The sequence below is a fragment of the Pseudophryne corroboree genome, unplaced genomic scaffold (assembly GCF_028390025.1).
Source record: "Pseudophryne corroboree isolate aPseCor3 unplaced genomic scaffold, aPseCor3.hap2 scaffold_222, whole genome shotgun sequence".
NCBI lineage: Eukaryota > Metazoa > Chordata > Amphibia > Anura > Myobatrachidae > Pseudophryne > Pseudophryne corroboree.
In genome coordinates this window covers 680,684-699,687 of record NW_026968868.1, presented here as the reverse complement: position 1 = coordinate 699,687, position 19,004 = coordinate 680,684, and the positions used below count along the sequence as shown (strand labels likewise).

Sequence of the window (19,004 nt, the reverse complement as noted above, 5' to 3'; positions counted from 1 at the left end):
CCAATGCACAATGCAAACTACAGGTAGTGCTGCAGGGCCCACACCCTTTTACTTGCCTTACAGAGCAGCTCTGGAGCTGTTACAGTGCCCAGCTGCTGCAAGAAATCAGCTTGAATGCTTCAGGGGATGGGGCATGGCCAACATGAGCCCCACACCAAAGGAGGGTGGAGGTGTTTAATGCGAACTAGGGGTCATCCAAGCACCGCAAAAGGCCGCCATGCCCTGCACGCCCCTTTTCTCTTTTCATATGCAGATGAGGGTTGAAGCCAACTTTGACCCACTGCTTGGATGACATCACCGTATGCAAATCCGTCTTCTGCAGAACTTCCCCCAGGAATGCTTGCACTAGTTGTTGCATTTGGTTTGTTGTTTGGGGGTGCTTCAGTATTAGGCAGCCTTCTGCCCTCCCATGTTCATCTGAAAATATGTGTTCTCCCTGCAGTTGTTGTCCCCAGATGAGAGTTCCCTTGTGCTGCCTCAGTTGAATCTCCTTTACTTGACAGAGATGTGCATGAGCAGCGGCCCTCCCCAGCCCTATTCCAAATCATACTTATTTTGCATAGGATATACCATGGTCATGAAGATTGTTCTCCCAGGGTGAGGTTCATTCATTGCATTTTGGGTATGCTGACCCCTGTGATTTCCCCAAATGTGGGAAACTTGACTGCATTATTTGTGGTAGTGGGGGACTGTGTTTGTGCTTTCCTCTGGTCAGCTCTGGTAAAAGTCAGATTTCTTTGTCTCAGATTTTCCTCTAGCCTTGTTCTTCTTTCGAGAGTTCCATTGTGCTGCCTCAGTTGGATCTCCTTCACTTGACAGGGGGGTACCCGAGCAGCGACCCTCCCCAGCTCTAGCCCAACTCCTACTTACCTGCCAGGTGAGATACTATGATCATGAAGGTGCTTCTCCCAGGGCAAGGCTCACCCATTGCATTCTGGGTATGCTGACCCCTGTGATTTTCCCAAATGTGGGAAACTCGACTGCATTATTTGTGGTAGTGGGGGACTGTGTTTGTGCTTTCCTCTGGTCAGCTCTGGTAAAAGTCAGATTTCTTTGTCTCAGATCTTCCTCTAGCCTTGTTCTTCTTTCGAGAGTTCCCTGGTGCTGCCTCAGTTGGATCTCCTTCACTTCACAGGGGGGAACCCGAGCAGCGACCCTCCCCAGCTCTAGCCCAACTCCTACTTACCTGCCAGGTGAGATACTATGATCATGAAGGTGCTTCTCCCAGGGCAAGGCTCAACCATTGCACTCTGGGTGTGCTGCTCCTGCGATTTCCCCAAATGTGGGAAACTTGACTGCATAATTTGTGTTTCCCCTCGTCGGCTCTCGTATAATTCAGATCTCTTTGTCTCAGGTCTCTCTCCAGCCTAGTTTGCTGTCTGTTTCCACTTCTCTTTTCTTCAGCCGCTCCCTTCTATACCCTTGTGCACTATCCTGACTTCTCCTCCCGTCTGCTTACTTTGTGCCTTCCAATGCACAATGCAAACTACAGGTAGTGCTGCAGGGCCCACACCCTTTTACTTGCCTTACAGAGCAGCTCTGGAGCTGTTACAGTGCCCAGCTGCTGCAAGAAATCAGCTTGAATGCTTCAGGGGCTGGGGCATAGCCAACATGAGCCCCACACCAAAGGAGGGTGGAGGTGTTTAATGCAAACTAGGGGTCAGCCAAGCGCCGCAAAAGGCCACCATGCCCTGCACGCCCCTTTTCTCTTTTCATATGCAGACGAGGGTTGAAGCCAACTTTGACCCACTGCTTGGATGACATCACCATATGCAAATCCATCTGCGGCAGGCCTTCCCCCAGGAATGCTTGCACTAGTTGTTGCATTTGGTTTGTTGTTTGGGGGTGCTTCAGTATTAGGCAGCCTTCTGCCCTCCCATGTTCATCTTCAGGGGATGGGGCATGGCCAACATGAGCCCCACACCAAAGGAGGGTGGAGGTGTTTAATGCGAACTAGGGGTCATCCAAGCACCGCAAAAGGCCGCCATGCCCTGCACGCCCCTTTTCTCTTTTCATATGCAGATGAGGGTTGAAGCCAACTTTGACCCACTGCTTGGATGACATCACCGTATGCAAATCCGTCTTCTGCAGAACTTCACTTGACAGGGGGGTGCCCGAGCAGCGACCCTCCCCATCTCTAGCCCAACTCCTACTTACCTGCCAGGTGAGATACTATGATCAGGAAGGTGCTTCTCCCAGGGCAAGGCTCACCCATTGCACTCTGGGTGTGCTGCTCCTACGATTTCCCCAAATGTGGGACACTTGACTGCATAATTTGTGTTTCCTCTAGTCGGCTACTCGTATAATTCAGATCTCTTTGTCTCAGGTCTCTCTCCAGCCTAGTTTGCTGTCTGTTTCCACTTCTCTTTTCTTGAGCCGCTGCCTTCTATGCCCTTGTGCACTCTCCTGACTTCTCCTGTCTGCTTACTTTGTGCCTTCCAACGCACAATGCAAACTACAGGTAGTGCTGCAGGGCCCACACCCTTTTACTTGCCTTTCAGAGCAGCTCTGGAGCTGTTACAGTGCCCAGCTGCTGCAAGAAATCAGCTTGAATGCTTCAGGGGCTGGGGCATAGCCAACATGAGCCCCACACCGACGGAGGGTGGAGGTGTTTAATGCGAACTAAGGGTCATCCAAGCGCCGCAAAAGGCCGCCATGCCCTGCATACCCCTTTTCTCTTTTCATATGCAGATGAGGGTTCCAGCCAACTTTGGCCCACTGCTTGGATGACATCACCGTATGCAAATCCGTCTTCTGCAGACCTTCCCCCAGGAATGCTTGTACTAGTTGTTGCATTTGGTTTGTTGTTTGGGGTGCTTCAGTATTAGGCAGCCTTCAGCTCTCCCATGTTCATCTGAAAATATGTGTTCTCCCTGCAGTTGTTGTCCCCAGATGAGAGTTCCCTTGTGCTGCCTCAGTTGAATCTCCTTTACTTGAAAGAGATGTGCCTGAGCAGCGGCCCTCCCCAGCCCTATCCCAAATCATACTTATTTTGCATAGGAGATACCATGGTCATGAAGATTGTTCTCCCAGGGTGAGGTTCATTCATTGCATTCTGGGTATGCTGACCCCTGTGATTTCCCCAAATGTGGGAAACTCGACTGCATTATTTGTGGTAGTGGGGGACTGTGTTTGTGCTTTCCTCTGGTCAGCTCTGGTAAAAGTCAGATTTCTTTGTCTCAGATCTTCCTCTAGCCTTGTTCTTTTTTTGAGAGTTTCCTTGTGCTGCCTCAGTTGGATCTCCTTCACTTGACAGGGGGGTGCCCGAGCAGCGACCCTCCCCAGCTCAAGCCCAACTCCTACTTACCTGCCAAGTGAGATACTATGATCAGGAAGGTGCTTCTACCAGGGCAAGGCTCACCCATTGCACTCTGGGTGTGCTGCTCCTACGATTTCCCCAAATGTGGGACACTTGACTGCATAATTTGTGTTTCCTCTGGTCGGCTACTCGTATAATTCAGATCTCTTTGTCTCAGGTCTCTCTCCAGCCTAGTTTGCTGTCTGTTTCCACTTCTCTTTTCTTGAGCCCCTGCCTTCTATGCCCTTGTGCACTCTCCTGACTTCTCCTGTCTGCTTACTTTGTGCCTTCCAACGCACAATGCAAACTACAGGTAGTGCTGCAGGGCCAACACCCTTTTACTTGCCTTACAGAGCAGCTCTGGAGCTGTTACAGTGCCCAGCTGCTGCAAGAAATCAGCTTGAATGCTTCAGGGGCTGGGGCATAGCCAACATGAGCAGCAAGATGCAGCACTGGACTATTAGTAATGTACTGTTGTATGCTGAGCACCACAATGCAGCACAAGACAATGAGCAGTGATACTGAGCACTGATGAGGATACTACTGAGAACTGACACTGAGCAGGAGAGACACACTACTAGTATTACTGAGCAGCAATAAGTAACCACTGATACTGGGCACTGATATTGAGATTTCCACTGAGAGAACATAGCCACGTCCTCTCCGCTCTCTCTTCAATGCACGAGTAAAAATGGCGGCAACGCGCAGCTCTTTATATGGAATCCGAATCTCGCGAGAATCCGACAGCGGGATGATGACATTTTCCCTTGTTCAGGTTTTCCGAGTCAGGCGGGAACAACCGAGCCTGCCACGGACCAGTGTAAACCACGTGGAGTTCGTCGGGAATTCGGTTCTCGGAGAACCGAACCCGCTCCTCTATATATACTATATTACTATGTTACTGTAGTATACAGAACACCACAATGCAATGAGCAGTGATAGTGAGCACTGATGAGGATACTAGAACTGACACTGAGCAGCAAGATGCAGCACTGGACTATTAGTAATGTACTGTAGTATGCTGAGCACCACAATGCAGCACAAGACAATGAGCAGTGATACTGAGCACTGATGAGGATACTACTGAGAACTGACACTGAGCAGGAGAGACACACTACTAGTATTACTGAGCAGCAATAAGTAACCACTGATACTGAGCACTGATATTGAGATTTCCACTGAGAGAACATAGCCACGTCCTCTCCGCTCTCTCTTCAATGCACGAGTAAAAATGGCAGCAACGCGCAGCTCTTTATATGGAATCCGAATCTCGCAAGAATCCGACAGCGGGATGATGACATTTTCCCTTGTTCAGGTTTTCCGAGTCAGGCGGGAACAACCGAGCCTGCCTCGGACCAGTGTAAACCACGTGGAGTTCGTGGGGAATTCGGTTCTCGGAGAACCGAACCCGCTCCTCTCTACCTTATACCCATCAATTTTTTTATTTTCAATCTAAGCCCCTGCAGTTTTCTGTAAGCATCTGCTTCGCTATGATGATCAACAAGTCACAAGGGCAAACACTCAGGGCTTGAGGCGTAGATCTTAGGACCAGCTGCTACAAGCATGGCAGAGGTGTCACTATCACTGGTGACACCCAGAAAGGTGGCGAGGGAGATTGTAATGCAGTGCGCGCAGATAAACAGCGCAATGGTAAAAAGGAGGCATGGTTTCATAGGTAGGGGCGTGGCCTGGTGGCCTGAATCTACATTTTGTTGCTCCGGGTGTCCCGGGGGTTGGGGGCTGCACCCGGGGACTAGTGTGTGAGCTGTGCTGGCTCCTGCACAGTGACAGGGCATGGCCACCCAGCATGACGCCTCCCTTCTTGACCATGCTGTAATTGCAGTCGCACTGCAGTTCAGCGTGATCATAAAAAATGGTGTAGGCTCCTGCTGGTGCAGGCTGTAGAGAAAAGCTGCTGTGACCACGCCCCCTGTGTCTCCTCCGTTGCAGACCCCATTTTGAAGCCTTGCCCCCGGACTAAGAGAAAAGTATGCCCTTGCGCACTATCCTGACTTCTCCTCCCGTCTGCTTAATTTGTGCCTTCCAACGCACAATGCGAACAACAGGTGGTGCTGCAGGGCCCACACCCTTTTACTTGCCTTACAGAACAGCTCTGGAGCTGTTACAGTGCCCAGCTGCTGCAAGAAATCAGCTTGAATGCTTCAGGGGATGGGGCATGGCCAACATGAGCCCCACACCAAAGGAGGGTGGAGGTGTTTAATGCGAACTAGGGGTCATCCAAGCACTGCAAAAGGCCGCCATGCCCTGCATGCCCCTTTTCTCTTTTCATATGCAGATGAGGGTTCCAGTCAACTTTGGCCCACTGCTTGGATAACATCACCGTATGCAAATCCGTCTGCTGCAGACCTTCCCCAAGGAGTGCTTGTATAAGTTGTTGCATATGGTTTGATATTTGATGGTGCTTCAGTATTAGGCAGCCTTCCGCCCTCCCATGTTCATCTGAAAAGATGTGGTCTCCCTGCAGTTGTTGTCCCCAGATGAGAGTTCCCTTGTGCTGCCTCAGTTGAATCTCCTTTACTTGACAGAGATGTGCCTGAGCAGCGGCCCTCACCAGCCCTATCCCAAATCATACTTATTTTGCATAGGAGATACCATGGTCATGAAGATTGTTCTCCCAGGGTGAGGTTCATTCATTGCATTCTGGGTATGCTGACCCCTGTGATTTTCCCAAATGTGGGAAACTCGACTGCATTATTTGTGGTAGTGGGGGACTGTGTTTGTGCTTTCCTCTGGTCAGCTCTGGTAAAAGTCAGATTTCTTTGTCTCAGATCTTCCTCTAGCCTTGTTCTTCTTTCGAGAGTTCCCTTGTGCTGCCTCAGTTGGATCTCTTTCACTTGACAGGGGGGTGCCCGAACAGCGACCCTCCCCAGCTCTAGCCCAACTCCTACTTACCTGCCAGGTGAGATACTATGATCATGAAGGTGCTTCTCCCAGGGCAAGGCTCACCCATTGCACTCTGGGTGTGCTGCCCCTGCGATTTCCCCAAATGTGGGAAACTTGACTGCATAATTTGTGTTTCCCCTGGTCGGCTCTCGTATAATTCAGATCTCTTTGTCTCAGGTCTCTCTCCAGCCTAGTTTGCTGTCTGTTTCCACTTCTCTTTTCTTCAACCGCTCCCTTCTATACCCTTGTGCACTATCCTGACTTCTCCTCCCGTCTGCTTACTTTGTGCCTTCCAATGCACAATGCAAACTACAGGTAGTGCTGCAGGGCCCACACCCTTTTACTTGCCTTACAGAGCAGCTCTGGAGCTGTTACAGTGCCCAGCTGCTGCAAGAAATCAGCTTGAATGCTTCAGGGGATGGGGCATGGCCAACATGAGCCCCACACCAAAGGAGGGTGGAGGTGTTTAATGCGAACTAGGGGTCATCCAAGCACCGCAAAAGGCCGCCATGCCCTGCACGCCCCTTTTCTCTTTTCATATGCAGATGAGGGTTGAAGCCAACTTTGACCCACTGCTTGGATGACATCACCGTATGCAAATCCGTCTTCTGCAGAACTTCCCCCAGGAATGCTTGCACTAGTTGTTGCATTTGGTTTGTTGTTTGGGGGTGCTTCAGTATTAGGCAGCCTTCTGCCCTCCCATGTTCATCTGAAAATATGTGTTCTCCCTGCAGTTGTTGTCCCCAGATGAGAGTTCCCTTGTGCTGCCTCAGTTGAATCTCCTTTACTTGACAGAGATGTGCATGAGCAGCGGCCCTCCCCAGCCCTATTCCAAATCATACTTATTTTGCATAGGAGATACCATGGTCATGAAGATTGTTCTCCCAGGGTGAGGTTCATTCATTGCATTTTGGGTATGCTGACCCCTGTGATTTCCCCAAATGTGGGAAACTTGACTGCATTATTTGTGGTAGTGGGGGACTGTGTTTGTGCTTTCCTCTGGTCAGCTCTGGTAAAAGTCAGATTTCTTTGTCTCAGATTTTCCTCTAGCCTTGTTCTTCTTTCGAGAGTTCCATTGTGCTGCCTCAGTTGGATCTCCTTCACTTGACAGGGGGGTACCCGAGCAGCGACCCTCCCCAGCTCTAGCCCAACTCCTACTTACCTGCCAGGTGAGATACTATGATCATGAAGGTGCTTCTCCCAGGGCAAGGCTCACCCATTGCACTCTGGGTGTGCTGCCCCTGCGATTTCCCCAAATGTGGGAAACTTGACTGCATAATTTGTGTTTCCCCTGGTCGGCTCTCGTATAATTCAGATCTCTTTGTCTCAGGTCTCTCTCCAGCCTAGTTTGCTGTCTGTTTCCACTTCTCTTTTCTTCAGCCGCTCCCTTCTATACCCTTGTGCACTATCCTGACTTCTCCTCCCGTCTGCTTACTTTGTGCCTTCCAATGCACAATGCAAACTACAGGTAGTGCTGCAGGGCCCACACCCTTTTACTTGCCTTACAGAGCAGCTCTGGAGCTGTTACAGTGCCCAGCTGCTGCAAGAAATCAGCTTGAATGCTTCAGGGGATGGGGCATGGCCAACATGAGCCCCACACCAAAGGAGGGGGGAGGTGTTTAATGCGAACTAGGGGTCATCCAAGCACTGCAAAAGGCCGCCATGCCCTGCATGCCCCTTTTCTCTTTTCATATGCAGATGAGGGTTCCAGTCAACTTTGGCCCACTGCTTGGATAACATCACCGTATGCAAATCCGTCTGCTGCAGACCTTCCCCCAGGAGTGCTTGTACTAGTTGTTGCATATGGTTTGATATTTGATGGTGCTTCAGTATTAGGCAGCCTTCCGCCCTCCCATGTTCATCTGAAAAGATGTGGTCTCCCTGCAGTTGTTGTCCCCAGATGAGAGTTCACTTGTGCTGCCTCAGTTGAATCTCCTTTACTTGACAGAGATGTGCCTGAGCAGCTGCCCTCACCAGCCCTATCCCAAATCATACTTATTTTGCATAGGAGATACCATGGTCATGAAGATTGTTCTCCCAGGGTGAGGTTCATTCATTGCATTCTGGGTATGCTGACCCCTGTGATTTTCCCAAATGTGGGAAACTCGACTGCATTATTTGTGGTAGTGGGGGACTGTGTTTGTGCTTTCCTCTGGTCAGCTCTGGTAAAAGTCAGATTTCTTTGTCTCAGATCTTCCTCTAGCCTTGTTCTTCTTTCGAGAGTTCCCTGGTGCTGCCTCAGTTGGATCTCCTTCACTTCACAGGGGGGAACCCGAGCAGCGACCCTCCCCAGCTCTAGCCCAACTCCTACTTACCTGCCAGGTGAGATACTATGATCATGAAGGTGCTTCTCCCAGGGCAAGGCTCAACCATTGCACTCTGGGTGTGCTGCTCCTGCGATTTCCCCAAATGTGGGAAACTTGACTGCATAATTTGTGTTTCCCCTCGTCGGCTCTCGTATAATTCAGATCTCTTTGTCTCAGGTCTCTCTCCAGCCTAGTTTGCTGTCTGTTTCCACTTCTCTTTTCTTCAGCCGCTCCCTTCTATACCCTTGTGCACTATCCTGACTTCTCCTCCCGTCTGCTTACTTTGTGCCTTCCAATGCACAATGCAAACTACAGGTAGTGCTGCAGGGCCCACACCCTTTTACTTGCCTTACAGAGCAGCTCTGGAGCTGTTACAGTGCCCAGCTGCTGCAAGAAATCAGCTTGAATGCTTCAGGGGCTGGGGCATAGCCAACATGAGCCCCACACCAAAGGAGGGTGGAGGTGTTTAATGCAAACTAGGGGTCAGCCAAGCGCCGCAAAAGGCCACCATGCCCTGCACGCCCCTTTTCTCTTTTCATATGCAGACGAGGGTTGAAGCCAACTTTGACCCACTGCTTGGATGACATCACCATATGCAAATCCATCTGCGGCAGGCCTTCCCCCAGGAATGCTTGCACTAGTTGTTGCATTTGGTTTGTTGTTTGGGGGTGCTTCAGTATTAGGCAGCCTTCTGCCCTCCCATGTTCATCTGAAAATATATGTTCTCCCTGCAGTTGTTGTCCCAAGATGAGAGTTCCCTTGTGCTGCCTCAGTTGAATCTCCTTTACTTGACAGAGATGTGCATGAGCAGCGGCCCTCCCCAGCCCTATTCCAAATCATACTTATTTTGCATAGGAGATACCATGGTCATGAAGATTTTTCTCCCAGGGTGAGGTTCATTCATTGCATTTTGGGTATGCTGACCCCTGTGATTTCCCCAAATGTGGGAAACTTGACTGCATTATTTGTGGTAGTGGGAGACTGTGTTTGTGCTTTCCTCTGGTCAGCTCTGGTAAAAGTCAGATTTCTTTGTCTCAGATTTTCCTTTAGCCTTGTTCTTTTTTCGAGAGTTCCCTTGTGCTGCCTCAGTTGGATCTCCTTCACTTTACAGGGGGGTACCCGAGCAGCGACCCTCCCCAGCTCTAGCCCAACTCCTACTTACCTGCCAGGTGAGATACTATGATCATGAAGGTGCTTCTCCCAGGTCAAGGCTCACCCATTGTACTCTGGGTGTGCTGCTCCTGTGATTTCCCCAAATGTGGGAAACTTGACTGCATAATTTGTGTTTCCCCTGGTCGGCTCTCGTATAATTCAGATCTCTTTGTCTCAGGTCTCTCTCCAGCCTAGTTTGCTGTCTGTTTCCACTTCTCTTTTCTTCAGCCGCTCCCTTCTATACCCTTGTGCACTATCCTGACTTCTCCTCCCGTCTGCTTACTTTGTGCCTTCCAATGCACAATGCAAACTACAGGTAGTGCTGCAGGGCCCACACCCTTTTACTTGCCTTACAGAGCAGCTCTGGAGCTGTTACAGTGCCCAGCTGCTGCAAGAAATCAGCTTGAATGCTTCAGGGGATGGGGCATGGCCAACATGAGCCCCACACCAAAGGAGGGTGGAGGTGTTTAATGCGAACTAGGGGTCATCCAAGCACCGCAAAAGGCCGCCATGCCCTGCACGCCCCTTTTCTCTTTTCATATGCAGATGAGGGTTGAAGCCAACTTTGACCCACTGCTTGGATGACATCACCGTATGCAAATCCGTCTTCTGCAGAACTTCCCCCAGGAATGCTTGCACTAGTTGTTGCATTTGGTTTGTTGTTTGGGGGTGCTTCAGTATTAGGCAGCCTTCTGCCCTCCCATGTTCATCTGAAAATATGTGTTCTCCCTGCAGTTGTTGTCCCCAGATGAGAGTTCCCTTGTGCTGCCTCAGTTGAATCTCCTTTACTTGACAGAGATGTGCCTGAGCAGCGGCCCTCCCCAGCTCTATCCCAAATCATACTTATTTTGCATAGGAGATACCATGGTCATGAAGATTATTCTCCCAGGGTGAGGTTCATTCATTGCATTATGGGTATGCTGACCCCTGTGATTTCCCCAAATGTGGGAAACTCGACTGCTTTATTTGTGGTAGTGGGGGACTGTGTTTGTGTTTTCCTCTGGTCAGCTCTGGTAAAAGTCAGATTTCTTTGTTCAGATCTTCCTCTAGCCTTGTTCTTCTTTTGAGAGTTCCCTTGTGCTGCCTCAGTTGGATCTCCTTCACTTGACAGGGGGGTGCCCAAGCAGAGACCCTCCCCAGCTCTAGCCCAACTCCTACTTACCTGCCAGGTGAGATACTATGATCATGAAGGTGCTTCTCCCAGGGCAAGGCTCACCCATTGCACTCTGGGTGTGCTGCCCCTGCGATTTCCCCAAATGTGGGAAACTTGACTGCATAATTTGTGTTTCCCCTGGTCGGCTCTCGTGTAATTCAGATCTCTTTGTCTCAGGTCTCTCTCCAACCTAGTTTGCTGTCTGTTTCCACTTCTCTTTTCTACAGCCGCTCCCTTCTATACCCTTGTGCACTATCCTGACTTCTCCTCCCGTCTGCTTACTTTGTGCCTTCCAATGCACAATGCAAACTACAGGTAGTGCTGCAGGGCCCACACCCTTTTACTTGCCTTACAGAGCAGCTCTGGAGATGTTACAGTGCCCAGCTGCTGCAAGAAATCAGCTTGAATGCTTCAGGGGATGGGGCATGGCCAACATGAGCCCCACACCAAAGGAGGGTGGAGGTGTTTAATGCGAACTAGGGGTCATCCAAGCACCGCAAAAGGCCGCCATGCCCTGCATGCTCCTTTTCTCTTTTCATATGCAGATGAGGGTTGAAGCCAACTTTGACCCACTGCTTGGATGACATCACCGTATGCAAATCCGTCTTCTGCAGAACTTCCCCCAGGAATGCTTGCACTAGTTGTTGCATTTGGTTTGTTGTTTGGGGGTGCTTCAGTATTAGGCAGCCTTCTGCCCTCCCATGTTCATCTGAAAATATGTGTTCTCCCTGCAGTTGTTGTCCCCAGATGAGAGTTCCCTTGTGCTGCCTCAGTTGAATCTCCTTTACTTGACAGAGATGTGCATGAGCAGCGGCCCTCCCCAGCCCTTTTCCAAATCATACTTATTTTGCATAGGAGATACCATGGTCATGAAGATTGTTCTCCCAGGGTGAGGTTCATTCATTGCATTTTGGGTATGCTGACCCCTGTGATTTCCCCAAATGTGGGAAACTTGACTGCATTATTTGTGGTAGTGGGGGACTGTGTTTGTGCTTTCCTCTGGTCAGCTCTGGTAAAAGTCAGATTTCTTTGTCTCAGATTTTCCTCTAGCCTTGTTCTTCTTTCGAGAGTTCCCTTGTGCTGCCTCAGTTGGATCTCCTTCAGTTTACAGGGGGGTACCCGAGCAGCGATCCTCCCCAGCTCTAGCCCAACTCCTACTTACCTGCCAGGTGAGATACTATGATCATGAAGGTGCTTCTCCCAGGGCAAGGCTCACCCATTGCACTCTAGGTGTGCTGCTCCTGCGATTTCCCCAAATGTGGGAAACTTGACTGCATAATTTGTGTTTCCCCTGGTCGGCTCTCGTATAATTCAGATCTCTTTGTCTCAGGTCTCTCTCCAGCCTAGTTTGCTGTCTGTTTCCACTTCTCTTTTCTTGAGCCGCTCCCTTCTATGCCCTTGCGCACTATCCTGACTTCTCCTCCTGTCTGCTTACTTTGTGCCTTCCAACGCACAATGCGAACTACAGGTAGTGCTGCAGGGCCCACACCCTTTTACTTGCCTTACAGAGCAGCTCTGGAGCTGTTACAGTGCCCAGCTGCTGCAAGAAATCAGCTTGAATGCTTCAGGGGCTGGGGCATAGCCAACATGAGCCCCACACCAAAGGAGGGTGGAGGTGTTTAATGCAAACTAGGGGTCAGCCAAGTGCCGCAAAAGGCCACCATGCCCTGCACGCCCCTTTTCTCTTTTCATATGCAGACGAGGGTTGAAGCCAACTTTGACCCACTGCTTGGATGACATCACCATATGCAAATCCATCTGGGCAGGCCTTCCCCCAGGAATGCTTGCACTAGTTGTTGCATTTGGTTTGTTGTTTGGGGGTGCTTCAGTATTAGGCAGCTTTCTGCCCTCCCATGTTCATCTGAAAATATATGTTCTCCCTGCAGTTGTTGTCCCCAGATGAGAGTTCCCTTGTGCTGCCTCAGTTGAATCTCCTTTACTTGACAGAGATGTGCATGAGCAGCGGCCCTCCCCAGCCCTATTCCAAATCATACTTATTTTGCATAGGAGATACCATGGTCATGAAGATTTTTCTCCCAGGGTGAGGTTCATTCATTGCATTTTGGGTATGCTGACCCCTGTGATTTCCCCAAATGTGGGAAACTCAACTGCATTATTTGTGGTAGTGGGGGACTGTGTTTGTGCTTTCCTCTGGTCAGCTCTAGTAAAAGTCAGATTTCTTTGTCTCACATTTTCCTCTAGCCTTGTTCTTCTTTCAAGAGTTCCCTTGTGCTGCCTTTGTTGGATCTCCTTCACTTTACAGGGGGGTACCCGAGCAGCGACCCTCCCCAGCTCTAGCCCAACTCCTACTTACCTGCCAGGTGAGATACTATGATCATTAAGGTGCTTCTCCCAGGGCAAGGCTCACCCATTGTACTCTGGGTGTGCTGCTCCTGCGATTTCCCCAAATGTGGGAAACTTGACTGCATAATTTGTGTTTCCCCTCGTCGGCTCTCGTATAATTCAGATCTCTTTGTCTCAGGTCTCTCTCCAGCCTAGTTTGCTGTCTGTTTCCACTTCTCTTTTCTTCAGCCGCTCCCTTCTATACCCTTGTGCACTATCCTGACTTCTCCTCCCGTCTGCTTACTTTGTGCCTTCCAATGCACAATGCAAACTACAGGTAGTGCTGCAGGGCCCACACCCTTTTACTTGCCTTACAGAGCAGCTCTGGAGCTGTTACAGTGCCCAGCTGCTGCAAGAAATCAGCTTGAATGCTTCAGGGGCTGGGGCATAGCCAACATCAGCCCCACACCGAAGGAGGGTGGAGGTGTTTAATGCAAACTAGGGGTCAGTCAAGCGCCGCAAAAGGCCACCATGCCCTGCACGCCCCTTTTCTGTTTTCATATGCAGATGAGGGTTGAAGCCAACTTTGACCCACTGCTTGGATGACATCACCATATGCAAATCCATCTGCGGCAGGCCTTCCCCCAGGAATGCTTGCACTAGTTGTTGCATTTGGTTTGTTGTTTGGGGGTGCTTCAGTATTAGGCAGCCTTCTGCTGCACCCTGCTTTGGTGTGGGGCTCATGTTGGCCATGCCCCATCCCCTGAAGCTTTCAAGCAGATTTCTTGCAGCAGCTGGGCACTGTAACAGCTCAAGAGCTGCTCTGTAAGGCAAGTAAAAGGGTGTGGGCCCTGCAGCACTACCTGTAGTTTGCATTGTGCATTGGAAGGCACAAAGTAAGCAGACGGGAGGAGAAGTCTGGATAGTGCACAAGGGTATAGAAGGGAGCGGCTGAAGAAAAGAGAAGTGGAAACAGACAGCAAACTAGGCTGGAGAGAGATCTGAGACAAAGAGATCTGAATTATACGATAGCCGACCAGGGGAAACACAAATTATGCAGTCAAGTTTCCCACATTTGGGGAAATCGCAGGGGCAGCACACCCAGAGTGCAATGGGTGAGCCTTGCCCTGGGAGAAGCACCTTCATGATCATAGTATCTCACCTGGCAGGTAAGTATGAGTTGGGCTAGAGCTGGGGAGGGTCGCTGCTCGAGCACCCCCCTGTTAAGTGAAGGAGATCCAACTGAGGCAGCACAAGGGAACTCTCAAAAGAAGAACAAGGCTAGAGGAAGATCTGAAACAAAGAAATCTGACTTTTACCAGAGCTGACCAGAAGAAAACACAAACACAGTCCCCCACTACCACAAATAAAGCAGTCGAGGTGAGGTTCATTCATTGCATTTTGGGTATGCTGACCCCTGTGATTTCCCCAAATGTGGGAAACTCGACTGCTTTATTTGTGGTAGTGGGGGACTGTGTTTGTGTTTTCTTCTGGTCAGCTCTGGTAAAAGTCAGATTTCTTTGTTTCAGATCTTCCTCTAGCCTTGTTCTTCTTTTGAGAGTTCCCTTGTGCTGCCTCAGTTGGATCTCCTTCACTTAACAGGGGGGTGCCCGAGCAGCGACCCTCCCCAGCTCTAGCCCAACTCCTACTTACCTGCCAGGTGAGATACTATGATCATGAAGGTGCTTCTCCCAGGGCAAGGCTCACCCATTGCACTCTGGGTGTGCAGCCCCTGCGATTTCCCCAAATGTGGGAAACTTGACTGCATAATTTGTGTTTCCCCTGGTCGGCTCTCGTATAATTCAGATCTCTTTGTCTCAGATCTCTCTCCAGCCTAGTTTGCTGTCTGTTTCCACTTCTCTTTTCTTCAGCCGCTCCCTTCTATACCCTTGTGCACTATCCTGACTTCTCCTCCCGTCTGCTTACTTTGTGCCTTCCAATGCACAATGCAAACTACAGGTAGTGCTGCAGGGCCCACACCCTTTTACTTGCCTTACAGAGCAGCTCTGGAGCTGTTACAGTGCCCAGCTGCTGCAAGAAATCTGCTTGAATGCTTCAGGGGATGGGACATGGCCAACATGAGCCCCACACCAAAGGAGGGTGGAGCAGAAGGCTGACTAATACTGAAGCACCCCCAAACAACAAACCAAATGCAACAACTAGTGCAAGCATTCCTGGGGGAAGGCCTGCCGCAGATGGATTTGCATATGGTGATGTCATCCAAGCAGTGGGTCAAAGTTGGCTTCAACCCTCGTCTGCATATGAAAACAGAAAAGGGGCGTGCAGGGCATGGTGGCCTTTTGCGGCGCTTGACCGACCCCTAGTTTGCATTAAACACCTCCACCCTCCTTCGGTGTGGGGCTCATGTTGGCTATGCCCCAGCCCCTGAAGCATTCAAGCTGATTTCTTGCAGCAGCTGGGCACTTTAACAGCTCCAGAGCTGCTCTGTAAGGCAAGTAAAAGGGTGTGGGCCCTGCAGCACTACCTGTAGTTTGCATTGTGCATTGGAAGGCACAAAGTAAGCAGACGGGAGGAGAAGTCAGGATAGTGCACAAGGGTATAGAAGGGAGCGGCTGAAGAAAAGAGAAGTGGAAACAGACAGCAAACTAGGCTGGAGAGAGACCTGAGACAAAGAGATCTGAATTATACGAGAGCCGACCAGGGGAAACACAAATTATGCAGTCAAGTTTCCCACATTTGGGGAAATCGCAGGAGCAGCACACCCAGAGTGCAATGGGTGAGCCTTGCCCTGGGAGAAGCACCTTCATGATCATAGTATCTCACCTGGCAGGTAAGTAGGAGTTGGGCTAGAGCTGGGGAGGGTCGCTGCTCGGGTACCCCCCTGTCAAGTGAAGGAGATCCAACTGAGGCAGCACAAGGGAACTCTCGAAAGAAGAACAAGGCAAGAGGAAAATCTGAGACAAAGAAATCTGACTTTTACCAGAGCTGACCAGAGGAAAGCACAAACACAGTCCCCCACTACCACAAATAATGCAGTTGAGTTTCCCACATTTGGGGAAATCACAGGGGTCAGCATACCCAAAATGCAATGAATGAACCTCACCCTGGGAGAACAATCTTCATGACCATGGTATCTCCTATGCAAAATAAGTATGATTTGGAATAGGGCTGGGGAGGGCCGCTGCTCATGCACATCTCTGTCAAGTAAAGGAGATTCAACTGAGGCAGCACAAGGGAACTCTCATCTGGGGACAACAACTGCAGGGAGAACACATATTTTCTGATGAACATGTGAGGGCAGAAGGCTGCCTAATACTGAAGCACCCCCAAACAACAAACCAAATGCAACAACTAGTGCAAGCATTCCTGGGGGAAGGCCTGCAGCAGATGGATTTGCATATGGTGATGTCATCCAAGCAGTGGGTCAAAGTTGGCTTCAACCCTCGTCTGCATATGAAAAGAGAAAAGGGGCGTGCAGGGCATGGCGGCCTTTTGCAGCGCTTGGATGCAGCAGCAGGGTGCAGCAGAAGGCTGCCTAATACTGAAGCACCCCCAAACAACAAACCAAATGCAACAACTAGTGCAAGCATTCCTGGGGGAAGGCCTGCCGCAGATGGATTTGCATATGGTGATGTCATCCAAGCAGTGGGTCAAAGTTGGCTTCAACCCTCATCTGCATATGAAAACAGAAAAGGGGCGTGCAGGGCATGGTGGCCTTTTGCGGCGCTTGACTGACCCCTAGTTTGCATTAAACACCTCCACCCTCCTTCGGTGTGGGGCTGATGTTGGCTATGCCCCAGCCCCTGAAGCATTCAAGCTGATTTCTTGCAGCAGCTGGGCACTGTAACAGCTCCAGAGCTGCTCTGTAAGGCAAGTAAAAGGGTGTGGGCCCTGCAGCACTACCTGTAGTTTGCATTGTGCATTGGAAGGCACAAAGTAAGCAGACGGGTGGAGAAGTCAGGATAGTGCACAAGGGTATAGAAGGGAGCGGCTGAAGAAAAGAGAAGTGGAAACAGACAGCAAACTAGGCTGGAGAGAGACCTGAGACAAAGAGATCTGAATTATACGAGAGCCGACGAGGGGAAACACAAATTATGCAGTCAAGTTTCCCACATTTGGGGAAATCGCAGGAGCAGCACACCCAGAGTACAATGGGTGAGCCTTGCCCTGGGAGAAGCACCTTAATGATCATAGTATCTCACCTGGCAGGTAAGTAGGAGTTGGGCTAGAGCTGGGGAGGGTCGCTGCTCGGGTACCCCCCTGTAAAGTGAAGGAGATCCAACAAAGGCAGCACAAGGGAACTCTCGAAAGAAGAACAAGGCTAGAGGAAAATGTGAGACAAAGAAATCTGACTTTTACTAGAGCTGACCAGAGGAAAGCACAAACACAGTCCCCCACTACCACAAATAATGCAGTTGAGTTTCCCACATTTGGGGAAATCACAGGGGTCAGCATACCCAAAATGCAATGAATGAACCTCACCCTGGGAGAAAAATCTTCATGACCATGGTATCTCCTATGCAAAATAAGTATGATTTGGAATAGGGCTGGGGAGGGCCGCTGCTCATGCACATCTCTGTCAAGTAAAGGAGATTCAACTGAGGCAGCACAAGGGAACTCTCATCTGGGGACAACAACTGCAGGGAGAACATATATTTTCAGATGAACATGGGAGGGCAGAAAGCTGCCTAATACTGAAGCACCCCCAAACAACAAACCAAATGCAACAACTAGTGCAAGCATTCCTGGGGGAAGGCCTGCCGCAGATGGATTTGCATATGGTGATGTCATCCAAGCAGTGGGTCAAAGTTGGCTTCAACCCTCGTCTGCATATGAAAAGAGAAAAGGGGCGTGCAGGGCATGGTGGCCTTTTGCGGCACTTGGCTGACCCCTAGTTTGCATTAAACACCTCCAACCTCCTTTGGTGTGGGGCTCATGTTGGCTATGCCCCAGCCCCTGAAGCATTCAAGCTGATTTCTTGCAGCAGCTGGGCACTGTAACAGCTCCAGAGCTGCTCTGTAAGGCAAGTAAAAGGGTGTGGGCCCTGCAGCACTACCTGTAGTTCGCATTGTGCGTTGGAAGGCACAAAGTAAGCAGACAGGAGGAGAAGTCAGGATAGTGCGCAAGGGCATAGAAGGGAGCGGCTCAAGAAAAGAGAAGTGGAAACAGACAGCAAACTAGGCTGGAGAGAGACCTGAGACAAAGAGATCTGAATTATACGAGAGCCGACCAGGGGAAACACAAATTATGCAGTCAAGTTTCCCACATTTGGGGAAATCGCAGGAGCAGCACACCTAGAGTGCAATGGGTGAGCCTTGCCCTGGGAGAAGCACCTTCATGATCATAGTATCTCACCTGGCAGGTAAGTAGGAGTTGGGCTAGAGCTGGGGAGGATCGCTGCTCGGGTACCCCCCTGTAAACTGAAGGAGATCCAACTGAGGCAGCACAAGGGAACTCTCGAAAGAAGAACAAGGCTAGAGAAAAATCTGAGACAAAGAAATCTGACTTTTACCAGAGCTGACCAGAGGAAAGCACAAACACAGTCCCCCACTACCACAAATAATGCAGTCAAGTTTCCCACATTTGGGGAAATCACAGGGGTCAGCATACCCAAAATGCAATGAATGAACCTCACCCTGGGAGAACAATCTTCATGACCATGGTATCTCCTATGCAAAATAAGTATGATTTGGAATAGGGCTGGGGAGGGCCGCTGCTCATGCACATCTCTGTCAAGTAAAGGAGATTCAACTGAGGCAGCACAAGGGAACTCTCATCTGGGGACAACAACTGCAGGGAGAACACATATTTTCAGATGAACATGGGAGGGCAGAAGGCTGCCTAATACTGAAGCACCCCCAAACAACAAACCAAATGCAACAACTAGTGCAAGCATTCCTGGGGGAAGTTCTGCAGAAGACGGATTTGCATACGGTGATGTCATCCA

At 50.2% G+C, this 19,004-nt stretch overlaps 24 non-coding genes and 4 pseudogenes across 24 annotated transcripts; 21 read left to right on the top strand and 7 right to left on the bottom strand.

Moving 5' to 3' along the window:
- Window positions 1-546: 546 nt before the first annotated feature.
- On the top strand, window positions 547-710 carry LOC135008017 (U1 spliceosomal RNA). Its single transcript, XR_010207837.1, has one exon. It is a non-coding gene; the product is annotated as a U1 spliceosomal RNA (small nuclear RNA).
- Window positions 711-862: 152 nt separating this feature from the next.
- Window positions 863-1,026, top strand: LOC135008098 (U1 spliceosomal RNA). Its single transcript, XR_010207915.1, has one exon. It is a non-coding gene; the product is annotated as a U1 spliceosomal RNA (small nuclear RNA).
- Window positions 1,027-1,178: 152 nt separating this feature from the next.
- LOC135008289 (U1 spliceosomal RNA) lies at window positions 1,179-1,314 on the top strand (annotated as a pseudogene).
- Window positions 1,315-2,149: 835 nt separating this feature from the next.
- LOC135008271 (U1 spliceosomal RNA) lies at window positions 2,150-2,313 on the top strand. Its single transcript, XR_010208077.1, has one exon. It is a non-coding gene; the product is annotated as a U1 spliceosomal RNA (small nuclear RNA).
- Window positions 2,314-2,983: 670 nt separating this feature from the next.
- LOC135008224 (U1 spliceosomal RNA) lies at window positions 2,984-3,147 on the top strand. The gene has a single exon (XR_010208035.1). It is a non-coding gene; the product is annotated as a U1 spliceosomal RNA (small nuclear RNA).
- A 152-nt stretch (window positions 3,148-3,299) lies between these two features.
- Window positions 3,300-3,463, top strand: LOC135008349 (U1 spliceosomal RNA). Its single transcript, XR_010208120.1, has one exon. It is a non-coding gene; the product is annotated as a U1 spliceosomal RNA (small nuclear RNA).
- Window positions 3,464-5,887: 2,424 nt separating this feature from the next.
- Window positions 5,888-6,051, top strand: LOC135008385 (U1 spliceosomal RNA). Its single transcript, XR_010208143.1, has one exon. It is a non-coding gene; the product is annotated as a U1 spliceosomal RNA (small nuclear RNA).
- Window positions 6,052-6,203: 152 nt separating this feature from the next.
- LOC135008158 (U1 spliceosomal RNA) lies at window positions 6,204-6,366 on the top strand. The gene has a single exon (XR_010207974.1). It is a non-coding gene; the product is annotated as a U1 spliceosomal RNA (small nuclear RNA).
- Window positions 6,367-7,040: 674 nt separating this feature from the next.
- LOC135007966 (U1 spliceosomal RNA) lies at window positions 7,041-7,204 on the top strand. Its single transcript, XR_010207786.1, has one exon. It is a non-coding gene; the product is annotated as a U1 spliceosomal RNA (small nuclear RNA).
- Window positions 7,205-7,356: 152 nt separating this feature from the next.
- Window positions 7,357-7,519, top strand: LOC135008157 (U1 spliceosomal RNA). Its single transcript, XR_010207973.1, has one exon. It is a non-coding gene; the product is annotated as a U1 spliceosomal RNA (small nuclear RNA).
- A 674-nt stretch (window positions 7,520-8,193) lies between these two features.
- On the top strand, window positions 8,194-8,357 carry LOC135008374 (U1 spliceosomal RNA). The gene has a single exon (XR_010208132.1). It is a non-coding gene; the product is annotated as a U1 spliceosomal RNA (small nuclear RNA).
- A 152-nt stretch (window positions 8,358-8,509) lies between these two features.
- LOC135008288 (U1 spliceosomal RNA) lies at window positions 8,510-8,645 on the top strand (annotated as a pseudogene).
- Window positions 8,646-9,346: 701 nt separating this feature from the next.
- On the top strand, window positions 9,347-9,510 carry LOC135008078 (U1 spliceosomal RNA). The gene has a single exon (XR_010207896.1). It is a non-coding gene; the product is annotated as a U1 spliceosomal RNA (small nuclear RNA).
- Window positions 9,511-9,662: 152 nt separating this feature from the next.
- On the top strand, window positions 9,663-9,825 carry LOC135008322 (U1 spliceosomal RNA). The gene has a single exon (XR_010208104.1). It is a non-coding gene; the product is annotated as a U1 spliceosomal RNA (small nuclear RNA).
- A 674-nt stretch (window positions 9,826-10,499) lies between these two features.
- Window positions 10,500-10,663, top strand: LOC135008054 (U1 spliceosomal RNA). The gene has a single exon (XR_010207871.1). It is a non-coding gene; the product is annotated as a U1 spliceosomal RNA (small nuclear RNA).
- A 151-nt stretch (window positions 10,664-10,814) lies between these two features.
- LOC135008110 (U1 spliceosomal RNA) lies at window positions 10,815-10,977 on the top strand. Its single transcript, XR_010207927.1, has one exon. It is a non-coding gene; the product is annotated as a U1 spliceosomal RNA (small nuclear RNA).
- A 674-nt stretch (window positions 10,978-11,651) lies between these two features.
- On the top strand, window positions 11,652-11,815 carry LOC135007965 (U1 spliceosomal RNA). The gene has a single exon (XR_010207785.1). It is a non-coding gene; the product is annotated as a U1 spliceosomal RNA (small nuclear RNA).
- A 152-nt stretch (window positions 11,816-11,967) lies between these two features.
- LOC135008316 (U1 spliceosomal RNA) lies at window positions 11,968-12,130 on the top strand. The gene has a single exon (XR_010208098.1). It is a non-coding gene; the product is annotated as a U1 spliceosomal RNA (small nuclear RNA).
- Window positions 12,131-12,803: 673 nt separating this feature from the next.
- LOC135007938 (U1 spliceosomal RNA) lies at window positions 12,804-12,967 on the top strand. Its single transcript, XR_010207760.1, has one exon. It is a non-coding gene; the product is annotated as a U1 spliceosomal RNA (small nuclear RNA).
- Window positions 12,968-13,119: 152 nt separating this feature from the next.
- Window positions 13,120-13,255, top strand: LOC135008301 (U1 spliceosomal RNA; annotated as a pseudogene).
- An 855-nt stretch (window positions 13,256-14,110) lies between these two features.
- On the bottom strand, window positions 14,111-14,273 carry LOC135008121 (U1 spliceosomal RNA). Its single transcript, XR_010207938.1, has one exon. It is a non-coding gene; the product is annotated as a U1 spliceosomal RNA (small nuclear RNA).
- Window positions 14,274-14,741: 468 nt separating this feature from the next.
- On the top strand, window positions 14,742-14,904 carry LOC135008214 (U1 spliceosomal RNA). The gene has a single exon (XR_010208026.1). It is a non-coding gene; the product is annotated as a U1 spliceosomal RNA (small nuclear RNA).
- Window positions 14,905-15,732: 828 nt separating this feature from the next.
- LOC135008191 (U1 spliceosomal RNA) lies at window positions 15,733-15,895 on the bottom strand. The gene has a single exon (XR_010208006.1). It is a non-coding gene; the product is annotated as a U1 spliceosomal RNA (small nuclear RNA).
- A 152-nt stretch (window positions 15,896-16,047) lies between these two features.
- On the bottom strand, window positions 16,048-16,211 carry LOC135008053 (U1 spliceosomal RNA). The gene has a single exon (XR_010207870.1). It is a non-coding gene; the product is annotated as a U1 spliceosomal RNA (small nuclear RNA).
- Window positions 16,212-17,138: 927 nt separating this feature from the next.
- Window positions 17,139-17,274, bottom strand: LOC135008300 (U1 spliceosomal RNA; annotated as a pseudogene).
- Window positions 17,275-17,426: 152 nt separating this feature from the next.
- On the bottom strand, window positions 17,427-17,590 carry LOC135007937 (U1 spliceosomal RNA). Its single transcript, XR_010207759.1, has one exon. It is a non-coding gene; the product is annotated as a U1 spliceosomal RNA (small nuclear RNA).
- Window positions 17,591-18,264: 674 nt separating this feature from the next.
- On the bottom strand, window positions 18,265-18,427 carry LOC135008315 (U1 spliceosomal RNA). The gene has a single exon (XR_010208097.1). It is a non-coding gene; the product is annotated as a U1 spliceosomal RNA (small nuclear RNA).
- Window positions 18,428-18,579: 152 nt separating this feature from the next.
- On the bottom strand, window positions 18,580-18,743 carry LOC135007964 (U1 spliceosomal RNA). Its single transcript, XR_010207784.1, has one exon. It is a non-coding gene; the product is annotated as a U1 spliceosomal RNA (small nuclear RNA).
- Window positions 18,744-19,004: the final 261 nt, after the last annotated feature.